Raw genomic sequence first — 25201 nt, forward strand, 5'->3', positions numbered from 1 at the left:
AAAACAGTCAGTAACATAACTGGCTCTCACAACCTGGAGACAATGTCCAAAACAGTTGCAAAAATTTGACCACGAACCTCGGCCTTTAATAAAACAGTGAAAAACATTTTGTCACACCTCCTACTTTTTGCCCTTCGAGGGTGATCTCCTTCCCTTGTGAAACTCCCCTCTTCCCACCCTGCAGCTCCTCCGTAATGGGGCCCCAGTGGCTGGAGCAAGGCTGGGGGAAGGCTGCTGATTGTCACAACCTGAGACTGCAGATGCCCTTGAAGGACGGCCTGGACAAGCTCTGGGCCTGGAGGGCCGGCTGAAGACTGCACCAGCTCTGCATGGGCAGCAGCAGTCTGTCCTATAGGTGGTGGCAACTGCAGTGGAGCAGTGCTAGTGGTGGCAGCAGGAATGCTGTCATCTTGAGAGAGGACAGCAACTCCCTGCTTGACCGACACACTGGCACTCCCACCAGCACTTCAGCGTCCGGAGCAATCTGATGGAGCACAGATTGCTGGCCTGCTGCAGTGCGATGAGAGCCCCGCGGAAATGTGCCCGATCCAGCGAGGGTGGCAGCAGTCAGTGCTCACATGGCCTCAATCTGTGTCTGCATGAGACCAGCCAGTGACTGCATTGCAGCACTAAGCATTTGCGTGGCAGCCACCTGTGCTACACCGAAGTGCTCCACACTCCTTGCCAGTTATTCAATGGATTCAGGCACCCTTGCCACTGCAGCCATGAGCTCAGTGTGCCTGTGCTCTGGCTGGGCGCTCATTTCAGTGAGGACCCGCTCCTCCTCTGCATCCAGTGCAGCAGGACGCGAGGCCATGCTCTCCCTCCGGGGAGAAGGCCCCTGAGCTTCCCTACCCCCATCGCGTTGCTGCAGCCCGCTAGGTCCTGGAGCCTCACCCTCATCAGACCATTCCCCCCTACTCCCCTCCAGGGAAGGCGTGTTCCCAGTGTGAGCATGGGCTTCCTCAGGAGAGGGTGGTGCTGATGCTCCGGCTTCCTCTTCCTCCTCGTCCTCAGCTTCACTCCCACTGGCAGCTTGAGGGCCCATCTCCTCACCTGGTGAATCACCATCAGAAAGCAGGGAGGTACAAGAGTGGCTTTAGCGTGAGGACAGGGTGGCAGCAAAGAAGGCGTGAGTGCAGCGATTTAGTAATTTGGATTGAAAGTTTCAAAGGCTGGTGTTGTGAGGAACAAGTGGAAGGAGAGAGGACAAAAAGGTGATGACCTTACCATTGCTCTCCAGAACGGGGTCAGCGTGTCCAGTGGCGATGGGACCAATCACCCGGCTTGCCACAATCCTCTGGACGCGCACCTCAAGATCGCTGAGGGGTTGCAGCTGAGGCTGCCCTCCACCAGTCCATTGCTGCTGTCTCCTATTATGAGACAGCTTGGCCTGCAAGAAAATGGACAGCGTCTGATTTAATATGTAGCCATGGTCTTGCCTGAAATGCCTGCCATAGTTGAATAGCCCTTAGTGTATGCAGCCACGGGCTTGCCTGAAATGCCTGCCATAGTTGAATAGCACTTACTGTATGCAAAGTGTGGAATGTGCGTGTGTGTTTGATGAAAGGGCCATAGGTGTTGGATGAGTGTTGGGCATTGGGGCTTTTAAGACCCTCTGTCCATAAAGTGAGGTTGAAATGGAGGGATGGAGAGGTTTTGAAAAAAAGGCACTCACCCTGCCGACCCAAGTGAGGTCGTTGAACTTTTTCCTACATTGGAGATGGGTCCTAGGCACCATGCTGCTTGAGGAGGCTCTCTGAGCCACCTCCCTCCACACTCTTCTGCACTCGCGTGGCAAAGGCCTCCTGCCACTCTCTGGGTACAGAATAGATCTTCTGTGCTCCTCCGCGACAACCAGAGCCTCCAAGGCCCGCTCGCAGAAGCACTGTGCTCGCTCCCTGGCCCTCTCCATAGTCCTTGGCTGCAGGATTTAGCCACACGTCTGCCCAGGCCGAGATTCAAGGCACCAATGAGCAGGGTGTGGCTGCAGAGCAAGATCGACCCTCCCCTTTAAGAACTGACCGGCGCCAGTGTGTCTGTGTTCAATCTCTAACTGACAGCACCTGCGCTGCTCCCGCCCTCTGAGGTAGCGCCTCGCTCCTCAGCCTTAGCGCCTTAAGAGAGGTGTGTAGTGCCTGATTTAGTGTTCCAATCACCTCCAGGGGCGATAAAAGCCAAGTTTGCTGTCGGAGGCGATAATTAGCGCTAGGCGCTAAACTTTGTGCACTGCCAATAATGGCGCCCCAAATGGGGTGATATGGAATGTTTCCCCCAAAGCCTTCTGGCTTGTTTTTTTTAACACTCTTAGACCTTTTAGAATTATTATTTACTGTGGCCATGTTTGATTTACACCCTTGATTTCTCTGACTGCCACTTTTGCTTTTCTCCTTCCTGTCTTTTGCTTCTATCCTTGCTTCCCTTTCCTCTGTCTCCCTGCACAGGTTCCCAACCCCCTGCCATTTTAGTTTAAACCCTCCCCAACAGCACTAGCAAACACTCCCCCTAGGACATCGGTCCCGGTCCTGCCCAGGTGCAAACCATCCAGTTTGTACTGGTCCCACTTCCCCCATAACCGGTTCCAATGTCCCAGGAATTTGAATCCCTCCCCCTCACACCATTCCTCTAGCCACGTATTCATCTGAAATATCCTTCTATTTCTACTCTGACTAGCACGTGGCACTGGTAGCAATCCTGAGATTACTACCTTTGATGTCCTATTTTTTAATTTATCTCCTAACTCCCTATATTCAGCTTTTAGGACTTCATCCCATTTTTTACCTATATCGTTGGTACCTATATGCACCATGACAACTGGCTGTTTACCCTCCCCCTCCAGAATGCCCTGCAGCTGCTCCAAGACAGGCAATACCATCCTGGAGTCTCATTTGCGGATGCAGAAATGCCTATCTATTCCCCTTACAATAGAATCCCCTATCACTATAGCTCTCCCGTTCTTTTTCCTCCCGTCCTGTGCAGCAGAACCACCCATGGTGCCAGGAAGTTGGCATCTCCCTCAACAATATCCAAATTGGTATATCTGTTTGAGAGGGGGATGGCCACAGGGGACCCCTGTACTACCTGCCTGCGCCTACTCCTCTGCCTGGCAGTCACCCATTCCCTTCCTGCCTGTGCAGCCTTTACCTGCAGTGTGACCAACTGATTAAATGTGATATCCACGATGTCCTCAGCATCATGAATGCTCCTGTATGTATCCATTTGCAGCTCCAGTGCTGCAATGCGGTCTTCCAGTAGCTGGAGCTGGATACACTTCCTGCACACATGGTTGTCAAGGACACAGGAAGTGTCCCTGATTTCCCACATAGTGCAGGAGGAGCATGTCACGGGGCCGAGCTGTGCTGTCATGACTTACCCTTCAATTAATTTAAATTTAATTAAATCAAATCAATACCACCAATTACACTACAATTAAATAATATACTCAAGGGTCCTTGGTGACTAGCACTCCCCGATACACAACAGGGACCTTAGAAACTATAACCACAAAAATTAAGACCTTCTAAACTTTATAAGCTATTAACATTAACTGTCAAACTATACAGTAGTATAAATACTCACCTGGCCATACTCACCCAATCAGCTGCTTCCTCTTGCCCGCGTCACTTTTTGAATTGTGGTGTGGCTCTGGAACGCCACCTCCGGTCTGCGAGATTGACCGGCCTTTGAGAAAAAGCCCACGAAAGTTTGTTTAAATACTCACTACTCTCCTGCTGCTCCCGACACCGGCCTCTTCCTACAGGGTAAAAAGTTAGGAAAAACAAAAGCGAAGCAAGGGATCTCCTCTTTCCACTCCTCACCTAACTCTTACTCACCCAACTCGCAGCACTCTGTTGAGACCCGTAGGGGCCCCACAAAACCCAGCACTTCTGATCTGTCAAGAATCCTCTTGACATATCCTCCGCCTGCCCGGGTAAAGGGCCTCCGCGGGCAGAGAGTTCCACTTTCTACACAACCTCCGCCTGCTGAAAACCTTTAAAAAATCTTACGCCTAAGAGCTTAAAAAAATAATAAAATAAAACATTTTCACACATTTATAATTTAAAAATACTTTTTAAAAAAATGCAAGTTTATTTTTAGCCCTGTAAAAAACTTCAATTATTTTTTCAGAAAATTAAATTTTTGTTTAAAATATTTAATGTAATGTAATTTTAACTAATTTTAAATATGTGATGTTTTTTAAAAAATTATTTAATGTTTTGTTGTGTTTTTTAAGTGATCCCCATTCATACTTTTGACAGATCTGTGCGGAGAGACCTGTCAAAAGTGTGAAGGAGGATTCCCTTCTTTGATTGGTTCCCCATGGCCCACGTGATCCCAGAGGTGCTTGCGAACCGCATGCGCCCCTGGGATATGTGGGCCTCTGCGCATTTTGTAGAGGAGAGGCCCAGGATCGCAAGTCTCGGGACCTACGGAGCCAGCAGGTAAGTGTATAGGTTTTTTCCAATCGGAGGCATCTGCACGCAGGAAGCCTCCAATCAGAAATTCAGGGCCATTATGTGTGCGTATGATATTTCAATATTTATTCTTTTTCTCAAGTTCCCTTGCAAATTCAACAAAAGGGAGCTTCATTACTTAAGCTATTGGTACTAATGTCAAGCCCACATCTGTTTTTGAGGCTTTGTTGCAAAAAGGTGTCAGCCGTGACTCAGGGGTAGCACTCTCACCTCTGAGTCAGGAGGTTGTGGGTTCATGCCTGACTCAAGAGACTTGAGCACATAATCTAGGCGAACACTTCAGTGCAGTGAGAGAATGTTGCACTGTTGGAGATACCATCTTTCAGATGAAATATTAGACCAAGGCTGTGTCTGCTTTCTCAGATGGACATCGAAGATCCCATGTCACTATTCATAGAAGAACAGGGAAGTTCTCCCATTGTCCTGGCCAACGTTTATCCCTCAACCAACAGGACTAAAAAAGATTCTCCTGTCATTTATCTCATTGCTGTTTGTGGGACCTTACTGTGTACAAATTGGCTGCCACATTTCCTTACATTACAACAGTGACTACACCTTCCAAAGTTCTTCATTGGCTGTGAAGCAAGTTAGGTTGTGATAGACGTTGTATAAATGTAAGCTTTTCTCTCCCCCCCCTGGACTGGTGGCAAAGGACTTATTGCCAGTCCTATAGTCAAATCTTGATTTTCTTCTTACAGAAGGATGTAACAACTTGAACTGTTCTACCTGCTAAGTAGACTTTATCATGGTTATTGGTGGTAAAGCAGAGGGAACAGATGTGGCAAATAGAAACAATTTTTGATTTAAAATTTAAAAAACGAATTTTGTAACAACAATAACTTGCATTTATATAGTGCCTTTAATGTGGTAAAACATCTCAAGGTGCTTCATAGGAGCGTAATCAGACAAGTATTGGCACTGAGTCAAAGAAGGAGATAGTAGGACAGGTGACCAAAAGCTTGGTCAAAGAGATAGGTTTTAAGGAGCATCTTAAAGGAGAGAGAAGTGCAGAGGCAGAGAGGTTTAGGGAGGGAATTCAAGATCTTATGGACTAGACGGCTGAAGGCACGGTCACAAATGGTGAATGAAGTGAGGGGTGCACAAGGGTCCAGAGTCTTACACGACTTTGCGCCGGCGCATAAAGGTGGAGCGGCGGCCGGCCGCTTTCCCGCCGGCCGCCTGCCCGCACCTCCCTCCCCGGACTCCCCCACCCCACCCCCGCGGAACAGATGCTTCTCGGCTGCGAGCCCGGCACTTCCCCGAGGTGCCGGGCTCATTTTTGTGGCGATTTAACCGGCCAGCGGGCGGGTGCAGGCAGCTCCTCCTTAACTGAAGGAGGAGGCCTGCACTTCCCGAGCCTGCCGCACCGCATTGGGCGCCGCAGCGCCGGAATAGCGCCGCAATGCGGCGCGTAGCGCCAGTTTTCAGGCGCAAACAGCCTTCAGTAGCGCCGGCAGCCATTTGGGCGTGGCGCTACTGAATTTTTGGCGCGCACAGCGCGACTTAGCACCGGCGCTAAATTTCCGGCGTTAAGCCCCGGCGCAGCGCAAACTCAATTTCTAGGCCGCAGAGTTCTCAAATGGTTGTAGGGCTTGAGGAGGTTACAGGGATAGGGAGGTGCGAGACCATGGAGGAATTTCAACACAAGGATGAGAATTTTAAAATCGAGGCATTGTTTAACCAGTAGCCAATGTTGGTCAGTGAGCACAGGGGTGATGGGCAAACGGGTTCTGGTGGAACCAGTTGAAATCCTGTCCCATTTGAAGACTGAGCTCCAGATCAGAACTGTGGTTAGCTGCTTCTGTTTCAGCTGTACCATTAATAAGACTAGTTACTCTTTGGGTTTATCTCTGCTCGTGGCAATGCTGGCCAAAAATAAAGAGGGAAGTCAGGCAGTAGTTCGGCACACTTTGCTATTCCCTGAAGCCTGCACAGTACATTCTCATCTGTCCAAGATTGTACGTTATGGGAAAAAATAGAAACTGCTGTAGAAAACCAAGTTACCGCTGGCAGCACAAAGGTCTTAGCTTTTTGCATTGCGATTTAATACACTTCTGCAGTCATACAGACAAAACTGTTTAGTTAAGCTTGGATTAGAGTACCTATACAATAGGAGTAAGATGAGAATAGTACATTAGAACTAAACATATACAATGTGAGATGTGCAATTATTCAGACAAAACAGTAGGGAAATTTTTTCTGGTTTACCTGGATGGTCCAAGAAGAACTCTTGCAAAGGAGCCCACAACCAGAAAGCTGTTCAGTAATAAAATGTGCTAATGCGTGATGATGTCTGCTTCACTTGTGATCCAGGAGTCTTCTGCATGAGAAAAAATAATTTGATGGCAGGGAGAGAAATAAATTGGCACTGTGGTTTTGAAAGAAGGGTCTAGAGGACAAGAGCAGAAGGCAGAGATCCTCTGATCGAGTTGAAGGGGCTGAAGACGAACAGCATTAGGAATGGAGGTTATGGGCTGGAATGTATGGCTAGAGAAGACTATTCAAATATTTTGGACTCTGCTCCCAATTGCTGCTCCAGCCACTGTCCCCAAAGTTGCTCCCACCGATTTTGGGCAGGAGACAGTGGGGCAGTATTTAAATAAGGCCCAAGAGTTAAAATGGCTGCAGTCTCCGTGGGGGTTTCCCTCCTTCCTTGCACCCCTCCGCCTTGAATGCACCCGAGTTAAAATCAACCCAATACAATCAAATCCTTAGTGGTTATTGTTTTTACTACACAAGGGAGGAATGGATGGATGAAGGTGTCCTCGGGTAAGTCACCCTTCTCTTCATTATTAACTAGCCAATTTTTTCTTACAAACTGTATTACATTTTACAATTATTGTTATGTCTTATAAAGTTTTACTCTGGAATTGCAGCAAATTAAAAAGATTCCAGCATGGGTAAACTCTATGTATCAAATGATTAATTCCTCCCTACCTTGAATGAACTGTAATGACCTTTTCCCATCTTGTCCATGTCTATGTTCCTCTGCTCCTAAAACAACATGTTCGAGCTCCTGCAGGGAGCGAGAGCAATAAAATGGCTGTTCGCAACCAGCACTTGCAGAGGAAATCGAGCCCACCAAGTTTGTAATCATGAGTTAAAACTGCAGGCTTTTCTTAATGATCTGTTTATCAATGTCAAGACATTCTGTAAATCCAGAATCAACCAGCCAATGATTTCTGCATAATTAGACTGACATGAATGCTTAGTTGCCTATAATTACATTTCTGAATTAAAATTAAAATTAACTTTGCAAACTTAAGTGACAGAAACCTGCAGAAATTGAAACAGAATAATGCATTTTTGCTTTGTTATATAGTTCATGAAAACCCAGTAAAATAGCATGGCAATGCAATCTTTAGGTTACGATTATTTTTCTCAATTGATTTGTTTTTTCTGACTAATTAAGCATGAAACAGTCAATTTTCCTAAACTGTCCTTTCTTTTACAGATCATTGCCCCAAAGGATAATTCTCAGCTGTCACAGTAAAAGAAATTTAAAGGGAAATCTGAACAAAATCTACAGCGTGCTCAAAAGTCATGTGATCTTCAGTATAGCTTTAAAAGCAAATAACGCGACACATCGGCGGTGTTAAGCAGACTTTGGCTGCAATATTATTCTCAATGCATTTTTGCTTGCTACCAGCTGTTCTTAACTGCATTAACCTCTGGGAGGATGCTAATAGTGTTTCTCTTACTCAAAATAAAACAAGACAGTGTAGTGGCATTGAGTCCCCAGTATGATTTGATGTTCTGCACTGTGGATGGAGTTTGAACATTCAGCATGTATTATCTTCCTATAAAGAGTTGTGTGCTTGAATTCCACTTTACCATGGTGATAAATGATTTCCTCTTTTATTTGGTTTCCAAGTATGAAATTGTATTACTGAGCTGATATAAGATTTAAGATCTACCTAATTTCCCACAGTCTCAACTACATATAAAATAACAGTCACAGACAGAAAGGAGCATTGCAATAGTAAGTCTTCACTAAAACATGTCAAGGTCAAACTTTCTGCAGTTCTTTGCATTTCTCTAGATTTCTGAAATTTAGGAATCTGCATCAAAGACTTGTACTACAGTATTTGAAACATATTGAAAACCCTTACCTCTGAAAATTCCAGCCCATAAGGGAAATCTGGGTCCAGATCGGAAAACTTAAATGTTGCTTCATATTGAAATAACAACAGAAAATGCTAGAAAAGCACAGAAGGTCAATCAGCTCTTGAGGAGAACAGACAGATTGACATCTTGGGTGTAAACCTTCATCAGAACTGGCAAAGTAAGGCTGGAGAAGTAGGCATTACTGACAGAAGAGTCTTGAAAGACTACACCCAAAATGTTAACCTATCTTTGCATAGATGCTGATCAAACTGCTTAACATTTCCAGCATTTCCTGTATTTATTTCAGAGTACGAACTTTTTCTATTTTTCTTTTTATCTCTCTTTAGATGACAGAGTGTAATTCCCCTTTTCCAAAGAAAATTAAACCTTGAAAATACATGTTTCTAATTTCTTCAGGCATTGGTAATAAATGTATTTAACAAGTGGTGAACATAAGACCCTTATCTTTCTTTTCTCAAGTCATGGTATAACCTGGATGGTAATGGGATAGGAAACTATAGTTATGAGGAGAGACTTGTCATACTGGGACTATTTCTATTTAAGCAGAGAAGGTTAGGAATATTTTAAAATTATGAAGAGTTTTGATAGAGTGAATAGGGAAAGACTATTTCCTCCGGCGGGTGAATCAGTAACAAGAAGTCATCAAATTAAAATAAACATTAAGAGGGGTCGATATTGAGTTTTGGGTGACCGACCGAGGGAGTGCGCTCCCAGTTGCCCGCACTCGAAGTGAAGGAGCGGTAGTGATTTTGAGCTGCGGCCCCATTAACATCGGGATGGTGAGCTACAGGATGCCAAGTGGGCATCACAATGCAGCTCGTCAGATTGAGGCCTACCAATATCAGGCTACCCCCATCAGCAGCAAGGTAATTGCGGGGAGGGGTTGCAATCATGGAGGTGGGGTATCCCGGGTCTCCTGCTCCTCCTTGGTTCAACAAAAATAATACAAACTTACCTTAGCTGGGCCTCTTCTCCTCTATCACCCATGGAAATAATCGGAGTGTGCACAGCTCACACGCCAACCATTTCCAACCTAAAATGGCAGTAGGACCTCGATTTGCATATTGAAATGGGCCTTTCACCTGAAACAGGCAGGTGCTTCAGGCACCCAACAGTGAGCCCCTCTCAAAATGGCACTGGCTGCAGCTTTGGTGTCAATAGGCAGTAAGGTTACTGACCTCATTTTGAGGCCTTTACAAGTTAAAAGCATTACAAGTTAAATCGACCGCAGAGGATGAGGAGAGAGGTTAGGAGAAATGTATTTAAAAGAGGGTTTTTAGAGCAGGCAATGAGTTGCCATATGGATAGGTTGAGGCAGAGACCGTTGCATTTTATAATGGAAAATTGGATAACTATTTGAAGCAGAGGAAGATACAGGACTTTGGGGGGAGAGCGGGGCAGTGGTATAGTTTTGGATTGCTTTGTCAAAGAGCCGGCATAGACAGAATGGGCTGAATGACCACCTTCTATGTTTCTATGGTAGCCAGCAAGATCTGCAAGTGTGTTTTGGCCATGTGTGTGTGTACTGCAGGAGTGAAATATTTATCTGCAACTTTTGCATTTTACTTCAACTGCAGATTAAATAAATTGATTCCATAATGAATGTTGGGCTCAGTGCATTTACCTTCTCACATGCCTACATCAGTTCATTGGAAGGAAGCATTAACCATTTCTATTTATCAAACATGAAATAAAACAGCAGTGGACTTGCCCAGCAGATACTGCTCTTGCATATGATCAATTTCTTCCCCATCATGATGATAAAAAGGAAGACTGCTTTTGATGGTTATGGTTTTCATTGCAACTGTCAAGAATACTTTTCAGCAGTTGTGACAAGGGCTGAGTGCTTAACTGTTAAAACTAAAACAACCCTTCAAATTACATAGCCCAGCTTTCTCTAAATATTTCCAGTTGTTTTAAATATTTATTACAATGAGCACAGCAGCTTTTACAAATATTGCAGATCTAAACTCCCATCTCCTCTTTATCAACAATTCAACAAAGGTCCCTTGTAAAACATTGCTGAAAGATTGTTTCGGTTCATAATCAGAGCAATTAAAACATAAATGGTCACTTTATTGCATCTTATGTTCCTGTTTGAAATTACAAGTTTCTGTTATATTTATTTGATCTTGGAATTAAACAAAGAATTTCCAGAACGGACTTTCTCTCTTTCTCCTCCGCTCCGCCCCCCCACCCCCACCCCCACCCCATCGCCAACAGCCAGCTGTTGTTTTCTTTCAAGAATTCTCTGCTCCCAGCGTGAAACCATAGTTCAGATGAACTAGCTGAGACAAATGGTCTGTCTCCCAACTATATGGCAACTGTTTATTAAATGGCTCCCAGTAGAGTGAACACTTGGTATTGACTATAAGGTAATATAAGGAACCATGCAACACAATCAGGATAGGCATGCGAATGAAACATCTTTAATCTGAAATCACAGCTGTCAGATTTTTATTAGAAAAACATGAAAGTAGAAGTCAGAGTTCAGAATGAATGTGTCCCAAAAGCCAGTTTTCTCATAGTCGGTAACATTCATGTTCATGTTTTATAGAAAAAAGAGAACCTTTGTCTACCAATCAAAATAATTATTGCAACGTTCGTAAACATGAAAAGAAAATCAACAGCTCTTTTGGATTGTCCTCTACAGTATGTTCAGCAATCACTTAAAAATAAGTACCTTAGTACTGTATAACATCTATGTATTGAACTATTATATATAATGTATCCTGTTCATTAAGTCTCATTTCATTTTTCAGGATGTTTGTCAAATTTCTTTAGTACAAGATGGATGAGATGCAAAATAATTTTTATATTTGCAGTATTAGAAGATAGCCACTGTCCAGATTATAAGTCTGAGACTAAGATGTATTATATTGATCTGTTTAATACTGAAGAGCATTCAGTTTTACTAAAATATTATACACAAATGTATACTCTTTTTCCTCTGGGCCCACCTTAAACAAACATGTTTCCTAGGTTGTAGTGCCCTATTTGCCCTTAATATTGCATTCTCAGTCAATTTTACAGCATTATGGATTAGATACTCAACATTAATGGAACATCCTTTATTATACAGACATCATATTCATTTTATTCACACAACTGATATCCCCAGATGTATCTCTCAAGGATGTCGGTATCTATGAAAAGCAACATTACCATAATCCTAGTGCTCTCATTTGAAGCAAGATTTGCTTTATGTGAGAATTGCTTGTACTGTTGTTCCCATTTAATTTAATTTAATTTCACTTGTGTTTTTTTAATTAAGTGCATCCAATTTCTTGCACATCTAAGGATTTTCAAACAAGAGCATATTCAGTATTGCTCTACAGGTATTTGTATAAATCATAAATGATTACAGCATCATTTACATTTTTTTTAATTAATAGTAGTTTGAACGTATGGAACTCTATTGTAACAGGTGATCGTGGACCAGTAATCAGAAGTCCATTTATTAGTGCTGAATATTGTAGCAGCAGCACGAAGACTTGGGACTGAGTTTTAATGGGGAAGGCTGGCTGGTGGAGGGGGGGGGTGTGAGGTGGGGGGGGGGGTGGCAGGCGGTGGGGGGCCGGTGGTGGGAGGGTGGGGGGTGTGCATCCGAGACAGTTGGGAAACCTGTTCTCCTGGGTTTAATGGCAGGGCCTGATTTGACTGGGAAGCCTCTGTTTCCCACCCACAGCCAGCCAGATTGAGAGGCTGGCTGGCTCCAGGCAGGTACTAGGCCGCACAGAGGGAGGATCGAGTGGGGGTCGTGCTGGGAGAAGATTGAGGGGCCGGAGAAATTAAAAGAACAACTTACATTTATATAGCGCCTTTCACGACCAGAAGACGTCTCAAAGCACTTTACAGCCAATGAAGTACTTTTGAAGTGTAGTCACTGTTGTAATGTGGGAAACGCAGCAGCCAATTTGCGCACAGTAAGCACCCACAAATCGCAATGTGATAATGACAAGATTATCTGTTTTTGTTATGTTAATTGAGGGATAAATATTGGCCAAAACACTGGGGATAGTTCCACTGCTCTTCTTTGAAATAGTGCCATGGGATCTTTTACATTCACCTGAGAGAGCAGACGGGACCTCGGTTTAACATCTCATCTGAAAGGCGGCACCTCCAACAGTGCAGCACTCCCTCAGCACTGCACTGGAGTGACAGCCTAGATTTTTGTGCTCAAGTCTCTGGAGTGGGATTATGAACCCACAACCTTCTGACTCAGAGCCAAGAGTGCTACCCACTGAGCCACAGGTGACACTGGGAGGCCAGGAGAAGATCGGGGGGGGGGGGTGGTGGGGGGCATGGCCAGGAGCTGGGAGAAGATCGCGGGGGGGTGGGCATGTGTGGGGGGGGGGAAAGATCCACGGGGGGGGGGCGGGGTCCTGCAGAGGATCAGGGGCCGGAGGAGCAGCACGGGGAGGACCGGAGGAGGGGAGTTATCGGAGGCCTGGTGGGGAGGCCTCTTGGGTGGATAGGAGGCCTGGGGTGGGGAGAGGCCTGAGGTGGGGTGGAAAAACCAGAGGTCTGAGGGGGGAGGCTTGGGGGGGGGGGGAAATCAGAGGCCTGGAGGGGAATCGGAGGCCTCGTTAGGGAGGATCGTATGCCTGGGGGGTGAGGGAGAATCGGAGGCCTGAGGGGGGAGGGGTGATTGGTGACCTGGGAGGGGATTGGATGCTTCGTGGGAGGTCACCGATCACGGGTGGTGTGTTTGGCAGGGGCCCTGGATCCAGGAGGTAGGTGACAGGTTTTATGAGGTGCGCAAAACCCGACCAGCTACAGTTAAACACAAAATGGAGGGTAAAGAAGAGGCTTCCAGCCTCATTATAATATTTAAATAGACGGCCCGCCTCCTGGCAGCGGGTTGGCTGCTCGGCCCCTTCCTGCCTCCCATCCCACCTCCGTTAAAACCAGAAGTGGACGGGTTGGAGGTGGGTTCAGGTTGGGATTCCGATTTTTAACTATTTAACTACACACACACACACACACACACCAACCCACCCATTTTTTTAGGTTCAAATTCTTCCCTTGGTAACAGATCATTTATATAAGGTTTTCCTATATGTGGAGTCCACTAAATCACATGCACATTTACATATATGCAAAAAGAGTTTTTGCTGCATTAAAGATTATACATGAAAACTGTCTCGCTCTTGTCTTCAGTGCTGTGCAGGCAGTCCAGGATGTTTCAAAACTGCTACAAACCTTCCAATAAAAAAAACAGAATTCTAGTTTATCACATCTCTACATGATACTTATTATTTCATGTCTATGTATGTTATTAGTAAAATATTACATACAAATATACCTGGGAAGATTCTACAATATTTCAAACCCAAGCTGGGTATTACCCTAATCCCTGCTGGATTTACCTTGTCCTCTGTTCCATTCTGTTCAACTTTACTGGTGTCCTGCATTATAAGCATTGGCTTCTCAATTTAAAAAAATAAACATGTATAGATAGATCCCCATTAAGATTGGATTTCACATTAGCTCTACAGCAATATATAGCATGTTAGTAAATTTACAGGTTAATCACAGAATTTGGATTTTGAAATTGCTTCTTCTTTACTTTTCTAATTTTCCTTCTCTTGTTTTAGTGAGGAAAGGGGAGGCACCTCGACTGCCCCATTGATGCCCAAGACTTTTTCAAGGGTTCCCAGACGCATTTCGTAACATACGTGGTAACACGAGTTAAAAATTGGAAATGTCAGAGCAAGAGAGGCAGTCAGGAGGATCTTTTTTGCTTAACTATGCAAATTGGGTTCCTATGCCTGTTGTAGGAACCTGATTGCAATTTTCAGGTACAAATGGGCAGACCGTGAGCCGCGCACGCTCCAACCACTTGTACCAGGCGTTGAACAACCATTAAACTGCTGAAGGCCGCTCAGAAAACAAATCAGGGAATTTTTAACTTTTATTTTTGTGGGGCCAATCCATAGTGTAGCTTGTACCTGTCATTATGTGCGAAAAGGGGTAATTTTGACTCTGGACGATAGAGTAAAACATGTCATTTAGACTCGACCACCCATTAAACACCTCTCCCGATTTTAATTTCCATTAACTTCAACCCTAACCCAATGTGTCAGCAACAGCCATGTGAATCAGAGCACTGCCTGCTGTGAACATGCACTCCACAACATAACTTTTATGAATGTGTGCTCCTGGCGTGGATCCTTACCTGCCAGGAGCAGATATCGGGAAAGCACTCTTCCCACAACTTTCAGTCCATTCATTTTATTTTTCTCATCAATTGATTTTAATAGACTGAAGATCATGGCACAATGCCTGTGAATTCCAATATGCCCTCCCTGTGGGTGAGGCTCTGCACCAGGAGCATATATTCGTAAAATTTGCACTTATGTTGCAACTATGTGAGAGATAAAACATTAGGCTCTTTCAGTGCACTGGCTACCCTTGAATTTTTAATATGTTAACGTTTAACAGCAACTTGAATACATGAAGGGAACTGACAATAAAAACAGAAAATGCTGGGAACACTCAGGCAGCATCTATGGAGACAGAGAGAGACTTAAAAGCCCAATAGTAACAGGGAGGCGGGGGGGTGGGGGGTGGGGTGGGGTAGGTAGGGGGGGAGTGGGGGGGAGGGGTAGGGTCGTAGTGGCTGGGAAACCCGGAATTCCGGGTAACCCTGAGGCCCTGTCGAATTTAAGGGCAGGACCTCATTTAAATGTTTTGTTTCCGTTCCCAGCTACAGCCAGCAACCAGATTGAGAGGCGGGCTGCCATGCAGGCAGGCCTATGGCACCAGGACACAGCCGGGGTGGGGAGAGGAGGGAGGGAGAGATCGGAAAGACCGGTGGGGTGGGGGTGGTGCGGTGGTTGGAAAGGCCTTAGGAAGATCAGAGGTTGGAGAGGGGTTGGAGGTCTGGGGAGATCATAGGTCAGGGGGAGATTGGAAGTCAAGGGAATACCCGAGGTCGGGGGGGATTTGGTAAAAGAATGGCCTCAGAATCCTGTTTAAAATGCATTCTTATTCCATAGATTTTGTGCATATTAAAATATAGTATAAGTTCAATAGAAACTTCAGTGTATGAAGCGGATTATTAAAGTTGATCCAGGGAAATTCAGGACTATTGATGTGAAGGTGGCTTGGTGCCAGTGATCTAGGATCAAGGCATGACATTGATGGGTCTAATGTTCTTTGCCTGTTCCTAAATATTTTTATATTCTTAATTATTTACCGTTAAAGTTAACATTCGTTTTAGATTGAACGGGAGCCGAAAATCTTTAGCTCTTCCGCTATGCTTCTGCCACATTAAGGCGGGTGGGTACCTCACATGCTCGTTTAGTAGCATGCAAAAGGGGAAACCTTTCCCTAACCCTGGGAAGCCCACCATGATCAGCGGCAGAGCTCCCAGGCAGGCGGACCTGCTGGGACCACAGACCCACAAATTTTCAGGGGGGGGAGGAATCTGCCCTCTTTTAAAAATCATTTCTGATCTTGTTGACTATTTTATTTGTTTATTTCTTCCACCATATGTGCATACTGAGGTCGTCATGGATAGCTGCAGTCTCACGACAAATACAACCCCAAAAATCAATATACTTCTGAATTATCTGCCTCTATACGTTTCACTCTCAGCTAGCTTATCAGTAAAATAAAACACACTGAACTGTTTCAAGTCTGTTTTATATTAAAACACGTAGCCATAAATCACATTCATAAGGTAACCAAAAATGTATCTCCTTGTACTTAGGGTTGACTGGAAATGGAGCGAGAAAGCATTCACACAGGTTTAATTTCACATATGAAATGCCCAAGATTCATAGTACCAAGCATGACTGTTTGTTAAAGGATTATTGAAATATACTGCACAATGTTGCTTTCTATTCAAACAAAATGTATGATTAAATAGTTAGAATAACATTGTTCACCCAGCTTGTTCCATTCCACTGACATTCACTTCATTATCAGTTCATACAGCTGCTGCTGTTCTGATTCTGTTCCAACCATTAAAATAAATAGTTTCATTTGACAAAATCACAATGGCAATTTTACCGATAAAAAATGTATTTAACACTGAATTTATTGAACCCTGTGAGGTTAACGTCATCACCAATAAAAAAGTAAGGGAATTATTTAACTTTTGCCTTCGAAATACATTTGATTGGGGCAGATTTAATTGTCGCCACCTGGGCGTTGAGCATTGCCTGGCCAGAACAGAGAAAGGAACCCTGGGTTGGGCCGATCACAGGCTAGTTGCAGAACCCACCCGATTTCTCCCTCCGGTAATTTAGACGTCAATAGGGCTACATCTCAGGTGCCCGAAGAAGGGGTGGGGAGCGCGGAAGGGCAGAAAATTTAGCATTTGTTGAATCCGTGATTCTTAAAGTATGATGTTTTTCAATAACTAGACGGAGGCTGTAAATTAACAATCAACAGGTGTTTACTGGAGGAGGGTAGTCTAAAGACTAACAGTACAGAGGCATGCTCAAGGCTTATATACAGGTGTGGTCACTGCCGGTACTACAGTATACAGGAGCTGTAAAAGTAGTTCTCTCTTAAAGGTACATACACTACAATTTCTCCCCTTTTAGATTAACAGCACCCATAACATTCAAATAACAGTTAACACTTTAACATGCACATTAAACTGAAATAGTCCATTTATAGATTCAGTCTTTGGGGCGGCTTCCTGATCCTTTCTGGATAGCGCCTTTCCTGAGGTTCTTGTTCTTGGTGCGGAGGCGACTCTGGCCCCCTTTCGTCGGTTAGTTCATCAGTTTCCGCTGCTACTGTTTCTGAGGTAGATGCTGCCGGTATGTCGGGTTCATCCCCAGGTACGTGAGACATGGGGTTGACTCGTTCCTGTGACGCTAGGATCTGGTCGACGTGGCGTCTCACAATGTTCTCCCCGACATCCACTGTGTACATTAGTGGCCCCTGCCGTGTGCATATCATTCCGGGTTGCCATTTCTCTGTTCGGTAGTCGCGGGCCAAGACTGGTTGTCCTACATTGAAGCTACTTGTCGGCTTCTCATTGATGTGCTGGAATTGCTTATCCTCAATATTTCTTCGCACATTTGGTCTGAGCAAATCCAGACGAGATCTCAACCTTCGGTTAAAGAACATCATGGCCGGGGTCTGGTTGGTAACTGCATGTGTCGCATTTCTGTAGGCTAACAGGAAATTGTCCACCTTATGCTGTAGTGGAATGTCATCATCGCACATGGCCCTTACTGCCTTTTTAAAGGTTTGTACGAACCTCTCAGCCAATCCATTTGTGGCTGGATGATACGGGGCGGATGTGTAATGCCTTACCCCATTCCTTCTCATAAATTTCCAAAACTCTTCGGACACAAACTGTGGTCCGTTATCAGAGCAAATCTGCTCTGGCAAGCTGTTCCTGCAAATATGGTCCGTAGGACTGCAATCGTTTTCTCTGTCGTGGTGGAGGACATTTTGATCACCTCAGGCCATTTCAAGTGTGCATCCACTGCTATTAAGAACATTGAGTCCATGAATGGACCAGCAAAATCAATATGCACCCATTGCCATGGAGAGGAGGGCCACTCCCATGGGTGTAGAGGGGCATGTGGTGGTGCATTTTGGACCTTCTGGCATCCCGAGCAGCTCTTTGTTAGGTCCTCGATTTGTTGATCGATCCCCAGCCACCACACATAAGTCCTAGCAAGGCTTTTCATTTTCACCCCTCCCAGATGGCCTTTGTGAAGCTCATTGAGCACTCTCTCCCTTAACTTGGGTGGAATTACCACTCGGGATCCACACATCATTGTCCCCTGGCATACTGACAGCTGTTCTCTTCTGGATGAGAATGCTGGTAACAGTGGGTCGCCATGTGTTGGCCATCCCGTCACCGTCAACTCATATACCCGAGACAGTGTCGGATCATTGCGGGTCTCCTTCTCTATATCCGCGTTAGTTAATGGCAATCGTTCAATTATCGACGAATAAAATATTTCGATAGGGTCCACTGCTGGTGCTTCCTCCACAGTAGGCAGTGGCAGGCGTGATAGCCCATCAGCGTTTCCATGCTGTTTCGTGCCCTTATACTCTATTTCATATTGGTTTGCCCCTAGAAAAAGGGACCATCTTTGCAGCCGTTGTGCAGTCATCACCGGAACGCCCTTCACAGAATCACAGAAACCCCACAGTGCAGATAGAGGCCATTTCGGCCCATCGAGCCTGCACCGACACATATCCCACCCGATCCCCGTAACCCCTACACCAACACATATCCCACCCTATCCCTGTAACCCCACGTATTTAATCCCCCTAACACTAAGGGTCAATTTATCATAGCCAATCAACCTAACCCGCACATCTTTGGACTGTGGGAGGAAACCGGAGCACCCGGAGAAAACCCACGCAAACACGGGGAGAATGTGCAAACTCCACACAGACAGTCGCCCGAGGCCGGATTCGAACCCGGGTCTCTGGCACTGTGAGGCAACAGTGCTAACCACTATGCCACCTTGCTGACTGACCACCAACCACTTGTCTCCATCTTTGGATTAAAGATGGAGACAAGTGGTTGGTGGTCAGTCAGCAAGGTGAACTTCTGCCCATGCAGATAGTGGTTGAATTTTTTTACTCCCCATACTAGGCTGAGGGCCTCCCTGTCAATCTGGGCGTAGTTGCGCTCGGCTGAGGTTAGTGACCAAGACGCAAAGGCTACTGGCCTCTCCAACCCATCTGGGAATTTGTGCGACAGTACCGCTCCAATACCATAGGGTGATGCATCACACGCCAACCGAATTGGTAGTGCTGGGTTGAAATGGGCCAACACCTCTTTTGATGTGATCAATTCTTTGCACTTCTGGAAAGTGTTATGTATTGTGTGTTCTATTGTGTGTTCTCCTCCCACCTGTGGTGGCGCTGTCACAGGGGATAAATGGTTGGGTGTTCTCTGTTAAGTTTTAGCTCTCTTTGTTCGGAACTTCCCAGAACTTCCTTTCCTTCCAATAAAGCACTTCATGTTTGAATCTCTGAGTTCTGAGTCCTAAATTGTGTCTAGGTAGAAAGGTACCGACACAACAAGTGGCAACGAGGAGCGGATGAATCTGCGTACGTTACAGGTGCAGTGAGTAAACAGAAAATTTAATTTGAAACGTGAGATGGCTACTATATTAGGAAACATCAGTGATTTTGATGAAAATGTGGAGCAATGGAGCGCATATACGGAACGTTTTGACTATTTTGTATTGGCGAATGCGATGGCAAATGAAAAGGTCGTGCCTACCTTTTTGAGTGTAATCGGGCCGAAGACTTTCAATTTACTTCGCAGCCTCGTGCAGCCAGATAAGCCAGGAACTAAAACATATAAGCAACTAGTGGAAATTCTTGGAGCACATTTTTCACCAAAACCTCTGGTTATTGCTGAGAGATTTAGATTTCACAAACGGAATCAAGAGGAGGGGGAATCAGTGACGATGTTTATTGTTGCTTTAAAAAGGTTGTCGGAACACTGCCAGTTCAAGGAGGTGCTGAATGACACCATTAGAGACAGACTTGTGTGTGGTCTGCAAAATGCAGCCACACAGAAGCGCCTTCTTACTGAGGACAACCTTACTCTTGAAAAGGCCATTGAAGTTAGTGTCTCCATGGAGATGGCGGAAAAGGAGGCTCACCAGTTGAGTTTAACAGGGAGAGTTCACAAGGTGTCGTCTGAGCCTAAAGGTGCGTGGAACGGCACATGTTACCGTTGTGGGAAAATGGGCCATCACGCTAATGACTGCTGGTGTACGGAGCTGGAATGCCAAAATTGTGGCAAAAAGGGTCACATTGAACGCGCCTGTAGAGGTAAAAAAAGGACAGACAGAGCTGGGAAGCATGGAAGCAAAATGTCTGTATTTGGACAAGAGAGGGAAAAGAGTGTTCATTCAGTGCAGTATGATGGAACAAGCAAAACAGAGGGGAGCGACACCTCTGAGGAGGAAGAGGTGCACATACTGACGGTTGCAGATGGTTCAAATGGCTACTGGGTGTCACCACTGGTGGAGGGGCAATCAGTGCGGATGGAGGTGGACACAGGCGCGGCTGTGTCCCTTGTTTCAGACACTGTCTACAACAAAATGCTAAAGCATCTTACCCTTCAGCCAACAAACATTGTGCTAAAGACGTATACCGGCGAACCTGTGGCCATGAGAGGCGTCATTGAGGTGACAGTTAAATTGAACGGACAGACTGCAAAACTGCCACTATATGTGGTAAAGGGAAATTACCCATCGCTACTGGGACGTGCGTGGCTAGAGAAAATCACACTGGACTGGCCTGCAGTCCGCATGATGTCAAAAGGGGAGTCAGGTCTGACTGCAGTGTTAAACAAACATGCAGAAATCTTCAATGGGGAACTTGGGAGCATGAAAAAGATCAGCATGAGACTGGACATTAAACCTGACAGCAAGCCGAAGTTTCACAAAGCCCGACCTGTACCCTATGCAATTAGGCCAAAAATTGAGGCTAACTTGGAGGCCTTAGTCGAGAATGGAGTCCTGGAGCCTGTGAGCATGAGCAAATGGGCCACACCCATTGTTCCTGTCCTGAAAAAGGATGGATCTGTTCGAATCTGCAGGGATTTTAAAGTGACTATTAACCCGGTGCTGTCTGTGGAACAGTACCCTCTTCCCTTCATTGATGATCTTTTTACGGGCCTGGCCGGAGGGCAAAAGTTCAGCAAAATAGACTTATGCCAGGCTGATCTACAAATGCATGTCGATGACAAATCAAAGGAGCTGCTGACAATTGTGACACACAAGGGGTTTTACAGGTACTGCCGCCTTCCGTTTGGAATTACGTCGGCCCCTGCTCTATTCCAAAGGGCAATGGATCAGATTTTGAGTGGACTGCCAGGAGTCCAGTGCTACCTGGACAACATCCTTGTCACTGGGACAAATGAGGAGGATCATCTTCTGAACTTGGATGCGACACTACAACGACTGAAAGAGTACGGACTCAGAGTTCGTAAAGACAAATGTGAATTCTTTCAGTCTTCAGTTGAGTACCTGGGGCATGTGATTGACGCTACTGGCCTGCATAAGGCGCCGCCAAAGGTCAAGGCGATCGTGGAGGCCCCAGCACCCCAGAATGTGAGCCAGTTACGTTCATTTCTGGGGCTACTTAACTACTATGGGAAGTTTATTCCAGACTTAGCAACATTGCTGAAGCCGTTACATCAGTTGCTATGTTAAGGCAAAACATGGAAATGGACTGAACTGTGCAACGAAGCTTTCGCCCAAGCAAAGAAAGCATTGCTGAATTCGGAGGTCCTGACACACTTCGACCCAAAGCTACCCATGTAGCTAGCATGTGATGCATCACCATATGGTGTGGGAGCAGTCATATCCCACATCATGCCTTCAGGTGAAGAGAAACCTATCGCCTTCGCATCACGCACCTTGAACAAGGCCGAGAGTAACTATGCGCAGATCGAGCGCGAGGCCTTGGGAAACTTTTTTGGAATTCGAAAATTTCATCAGTACCTGTTTGGGAGAAGGTTCACACTCCTGACGGACCACCGTCCATTGACTTCAATCTTCGGGCCCCACACCGGAATTCCGTCTCTCGCTGCAAGCAGGATGCAAAGGTGGGCTTTACTGTTGTCAGGACACACATACGACATCAAATATCGCAAATCAGACTACCATTGCCTGTTACTCCCCCAGAGCCTTGTCAGATAGACATCTTCTACTTTAGACAAGTGGAGGGAGCACCTGTCACTGCAGTTCAGGTGCGAAGGTACACCCGCAACGATCCAGTCCTGTCTGTGGTAATGGACGATGTCATTCGAGGGAGAGCAATAGCAGATTCTCCTAGTTTGAAACCTTACGTTTCAAAAAGAAATGAGCTCTCCGTCCAGGCAGGTTGTCTTCTTTGGGGACGCTGTGTCATCATTCCGCCACCTCTGAGGGAACCTATACTGCAACAACTTCATACAGGCCACAGTGGGATGGTTCGGATGAAGGAAATGGCAAGAAGCTACTTCTGGTGGCCAGGTCTCGATGGGAATATTGAGGAGAAAGCCAAAACATGTTCCCCATGTCAAAGGGTCCAGAATGTTCCACAGCTGGCAACCCTACACCCCTGGGATTGGCCTGCAGAAGTGTGGCAGCGAGTACATGTGGACTTCGCTGGTCCTTTCGAAGGGAAGATGTTTATGGTGGTTGTGGACGCTCGTAGCAAGTGGCCGGAGGTCGCTGTGATGGGGTCTACCACGGCAGAGAAAACAATTGAGAAACTTGGTGAGATGTTCAGCCGTTATGGCTCACCGGAACAACTCGTAAGTGACAAGGTCCACAATTTGTATCACAGGAGTTTGCAACCTTCCTGCATGTGAATGGTGTCCAACACATCAGGCCTGCACCCTATCATCCCTCTACTAACGGCCAGGCAGAAAGGTTTGTGCAAACTTTGAAGCACGCCTTGAAGGCATCGCAAGGTCAGGGCTCAATCCACTAACGTCTGAACAGCTTCCTGTTGTCCTACAGGAACGAGCCACATGCCACAACCAAAACTTCCCCCGCTTCGCTCATGATGAAGAGGCAGTTGCGGACAAGTTTTGACTTACTCAAACCTCCAAGGGCAGAACAGGTTGTCCATTGTCAACAACAAGCTCAAGTTGAAAAGAGAGAGAAAAGAGCCAAGGAGAGACGGTTTCATCCGGGAGAGCACGTCCTAGCTCGAAAGTACAACACTGGACCGAAATGGGTTCCTGCTACGGTGATCGTGCAGACGGGCCCTGTGTCTTACACGGTTGAGACTGCCGAGGACGTCGTCTGGAGAAGACACACAGATCAACTGTTGCTAGGAGCAGAGACAGCCACAGAGGCTCCAACGGCTGGTTGGCCTGAACTGTTTCCGGATGATACCGCAAACCAGCATCCTTTGCCACAGTGCTCTTCTCCAACACAGGAAGTCAAAGAGACGGTTCCACCCGTGCAAACTCCTGACTTTCAACTGACACAGGCACCTTCTCCATCCAGACCTGTGTCAATGCCTACTGCTGTGGAAGCCAGCGATGACCGCCGGTATCCTGTCAGAGAGCGGTGGCCTCCAAGACGCTTGGATCTGTAGGCTTAGTGACTTACCCACAAGACTGGGGCAGAATAAACCCCAGGGTAGGGTCAGGGTTTGAGGCAGTCTACCTCTACCCTAGATTCGTTGAGTGCATTGAAAGTAACTTACCTGTTGAGGAATAATGTGGACCTTCCATTTAAGAGGGGAGGAAATGTTATGTATTTTGTGTTCTATTGTGTGTTCTCCTCCCACCTGTGGTGGCGCTGTCACAGGAGATAAATGGTTGGGTGCTCTCTGTTAAGTTTTAGCTCTCTTTGTTCGGAACTTCCCAGAACTTCCTTTCCTTCCAATAAAGCACTTCATGTTTGAATCTCTGAGTTCTGAGTCCTAAATTGTGTCTAGGTAGAAAGGTACCGACACAACAGAAAGCTCGTTTACATTCGCCATTCCACTTCCATCGTACCCCCGTTTGCAGTAGGGTGTTCAGTGGGTGTAATACTGTAGACAAATTTGGTAAGAACTTATGGTAGTAGTTCACCAGCCCGAGGAACGACCTCAGTTGTGACACATTTTCCGGTGCTGGAGCCTTGACTACTGCCTCAAACTTTTCAGGTGACTTATGTAACCCCTCTTCATCAATAACGTGGCCACAATACGAGATCTGCTTCTGGAAAAACTCGCACTTGTGGCGATTAGCTCGTAGCCCATATTCCTTTAATCTAGTCAGCACCTTCTCCAGGTTGGCGAGGTGATCACTGTCATTTTTGCCCGTGACCAGGATGTCGTCCAAATAACACTGAGTCCCTGGAATCCCTTGCAGGACTTGATCCATTGCCCTTTGCCAAATAGCCGGAGCCGATGCTACCCCGAACACCAGCCGGTTGTATTGGTAGAGACCTTTATGAGTGTTGATCGTGAGGTATTGTTTCGAGGCTTCTTCTACCTCCATTTGCAGGTACACCTGGGCCAGATCAACCTTGGTGAAGCGTTTACCTCCAGATAGCGAGGCGAAAATATCCTCAATCCGTGGAAGTGGATGTTGTACCATGCGAAGGATTGGGTTCACTGTCACCTTAAAATCCCCACAGATGCGGACCTTCTTTGGTTCCCCAGGCGTATTACTCAACGACCTCTTCATTACAGGAACGATGGGTGTAGCTCACTTGCTCCAGTCCACTTTGGACAGTACTCCTGAACGTTCCAACCCTTCCAGCTCTGCTTTGACAGCTGGTCGGATCGCATAAGGCACCGGTCTGGCCTTAAAAAACTTTGGGCTTGCATTTTCCTCTATTTTAATCGTCGCTGTTATGCCTTTCAGTGTTCCGAGTCCCTCCTGTAATACTTCTTGTGCGTCAGTTAGCATTTTTGACAGTCGTCCAGGTGTGACGTCGTCATCCTTTTTGGCCTCATCCTTCAGTGCCTGTATGGAATGCCAATCTAATTGTATCTTTCGGATCCATTCACGTCCTAGTAGTGGTGGTCCTCCATCTGGCAATACATATAGGTCCATTTTGGGTATTTCCTGGCCTTTGTATATCACGTTCACCCTTATTTTTCCTTTGGGGTAGACTTTTTGCCCCGTGTACATCTTCAAGACA

At 46.0% G+C, this 25201-nt stretch overlaps 1 long non-coding RNA gene across 1 annotated transcript in view; it reads right to left on the reverse strand.

Moving 5' to 3' along the window:
* Window positions 1-11043: 11043 nt before the first annotated feature.
* The window catches only part of LOC147122933 (uncharacterized), a 57690-nt gene continuing 43532 nt past the window's right edge, over window positions 11044-25201 (reverse strand). Inside the window, exon 3 of the long non-coding RNA XR_015072555.1 lies at window positions 11044-13808. This is a non-coding gene — a long non-coding RNA (uncharacterized LOC147122933). The remainder of the gene's footprint in view (window positions 13809-25201) is intronic.

The sequence above is a fragment of the Somniosus microcephalus genome, chromosome 2 (assembly GCF_052327205.1).
Source record: "Somniosus microcephalus isolate GS21.2 chromosome 2, FLI_Smic_1.0, whole genome shotgun sequence".
Lineage (NCBI taxonomy): Eukaryota > Metazoa > Chordata > Chondrichthyes > Squaliformes > Somniosidae > Somniosus > Somniosus microcephalus.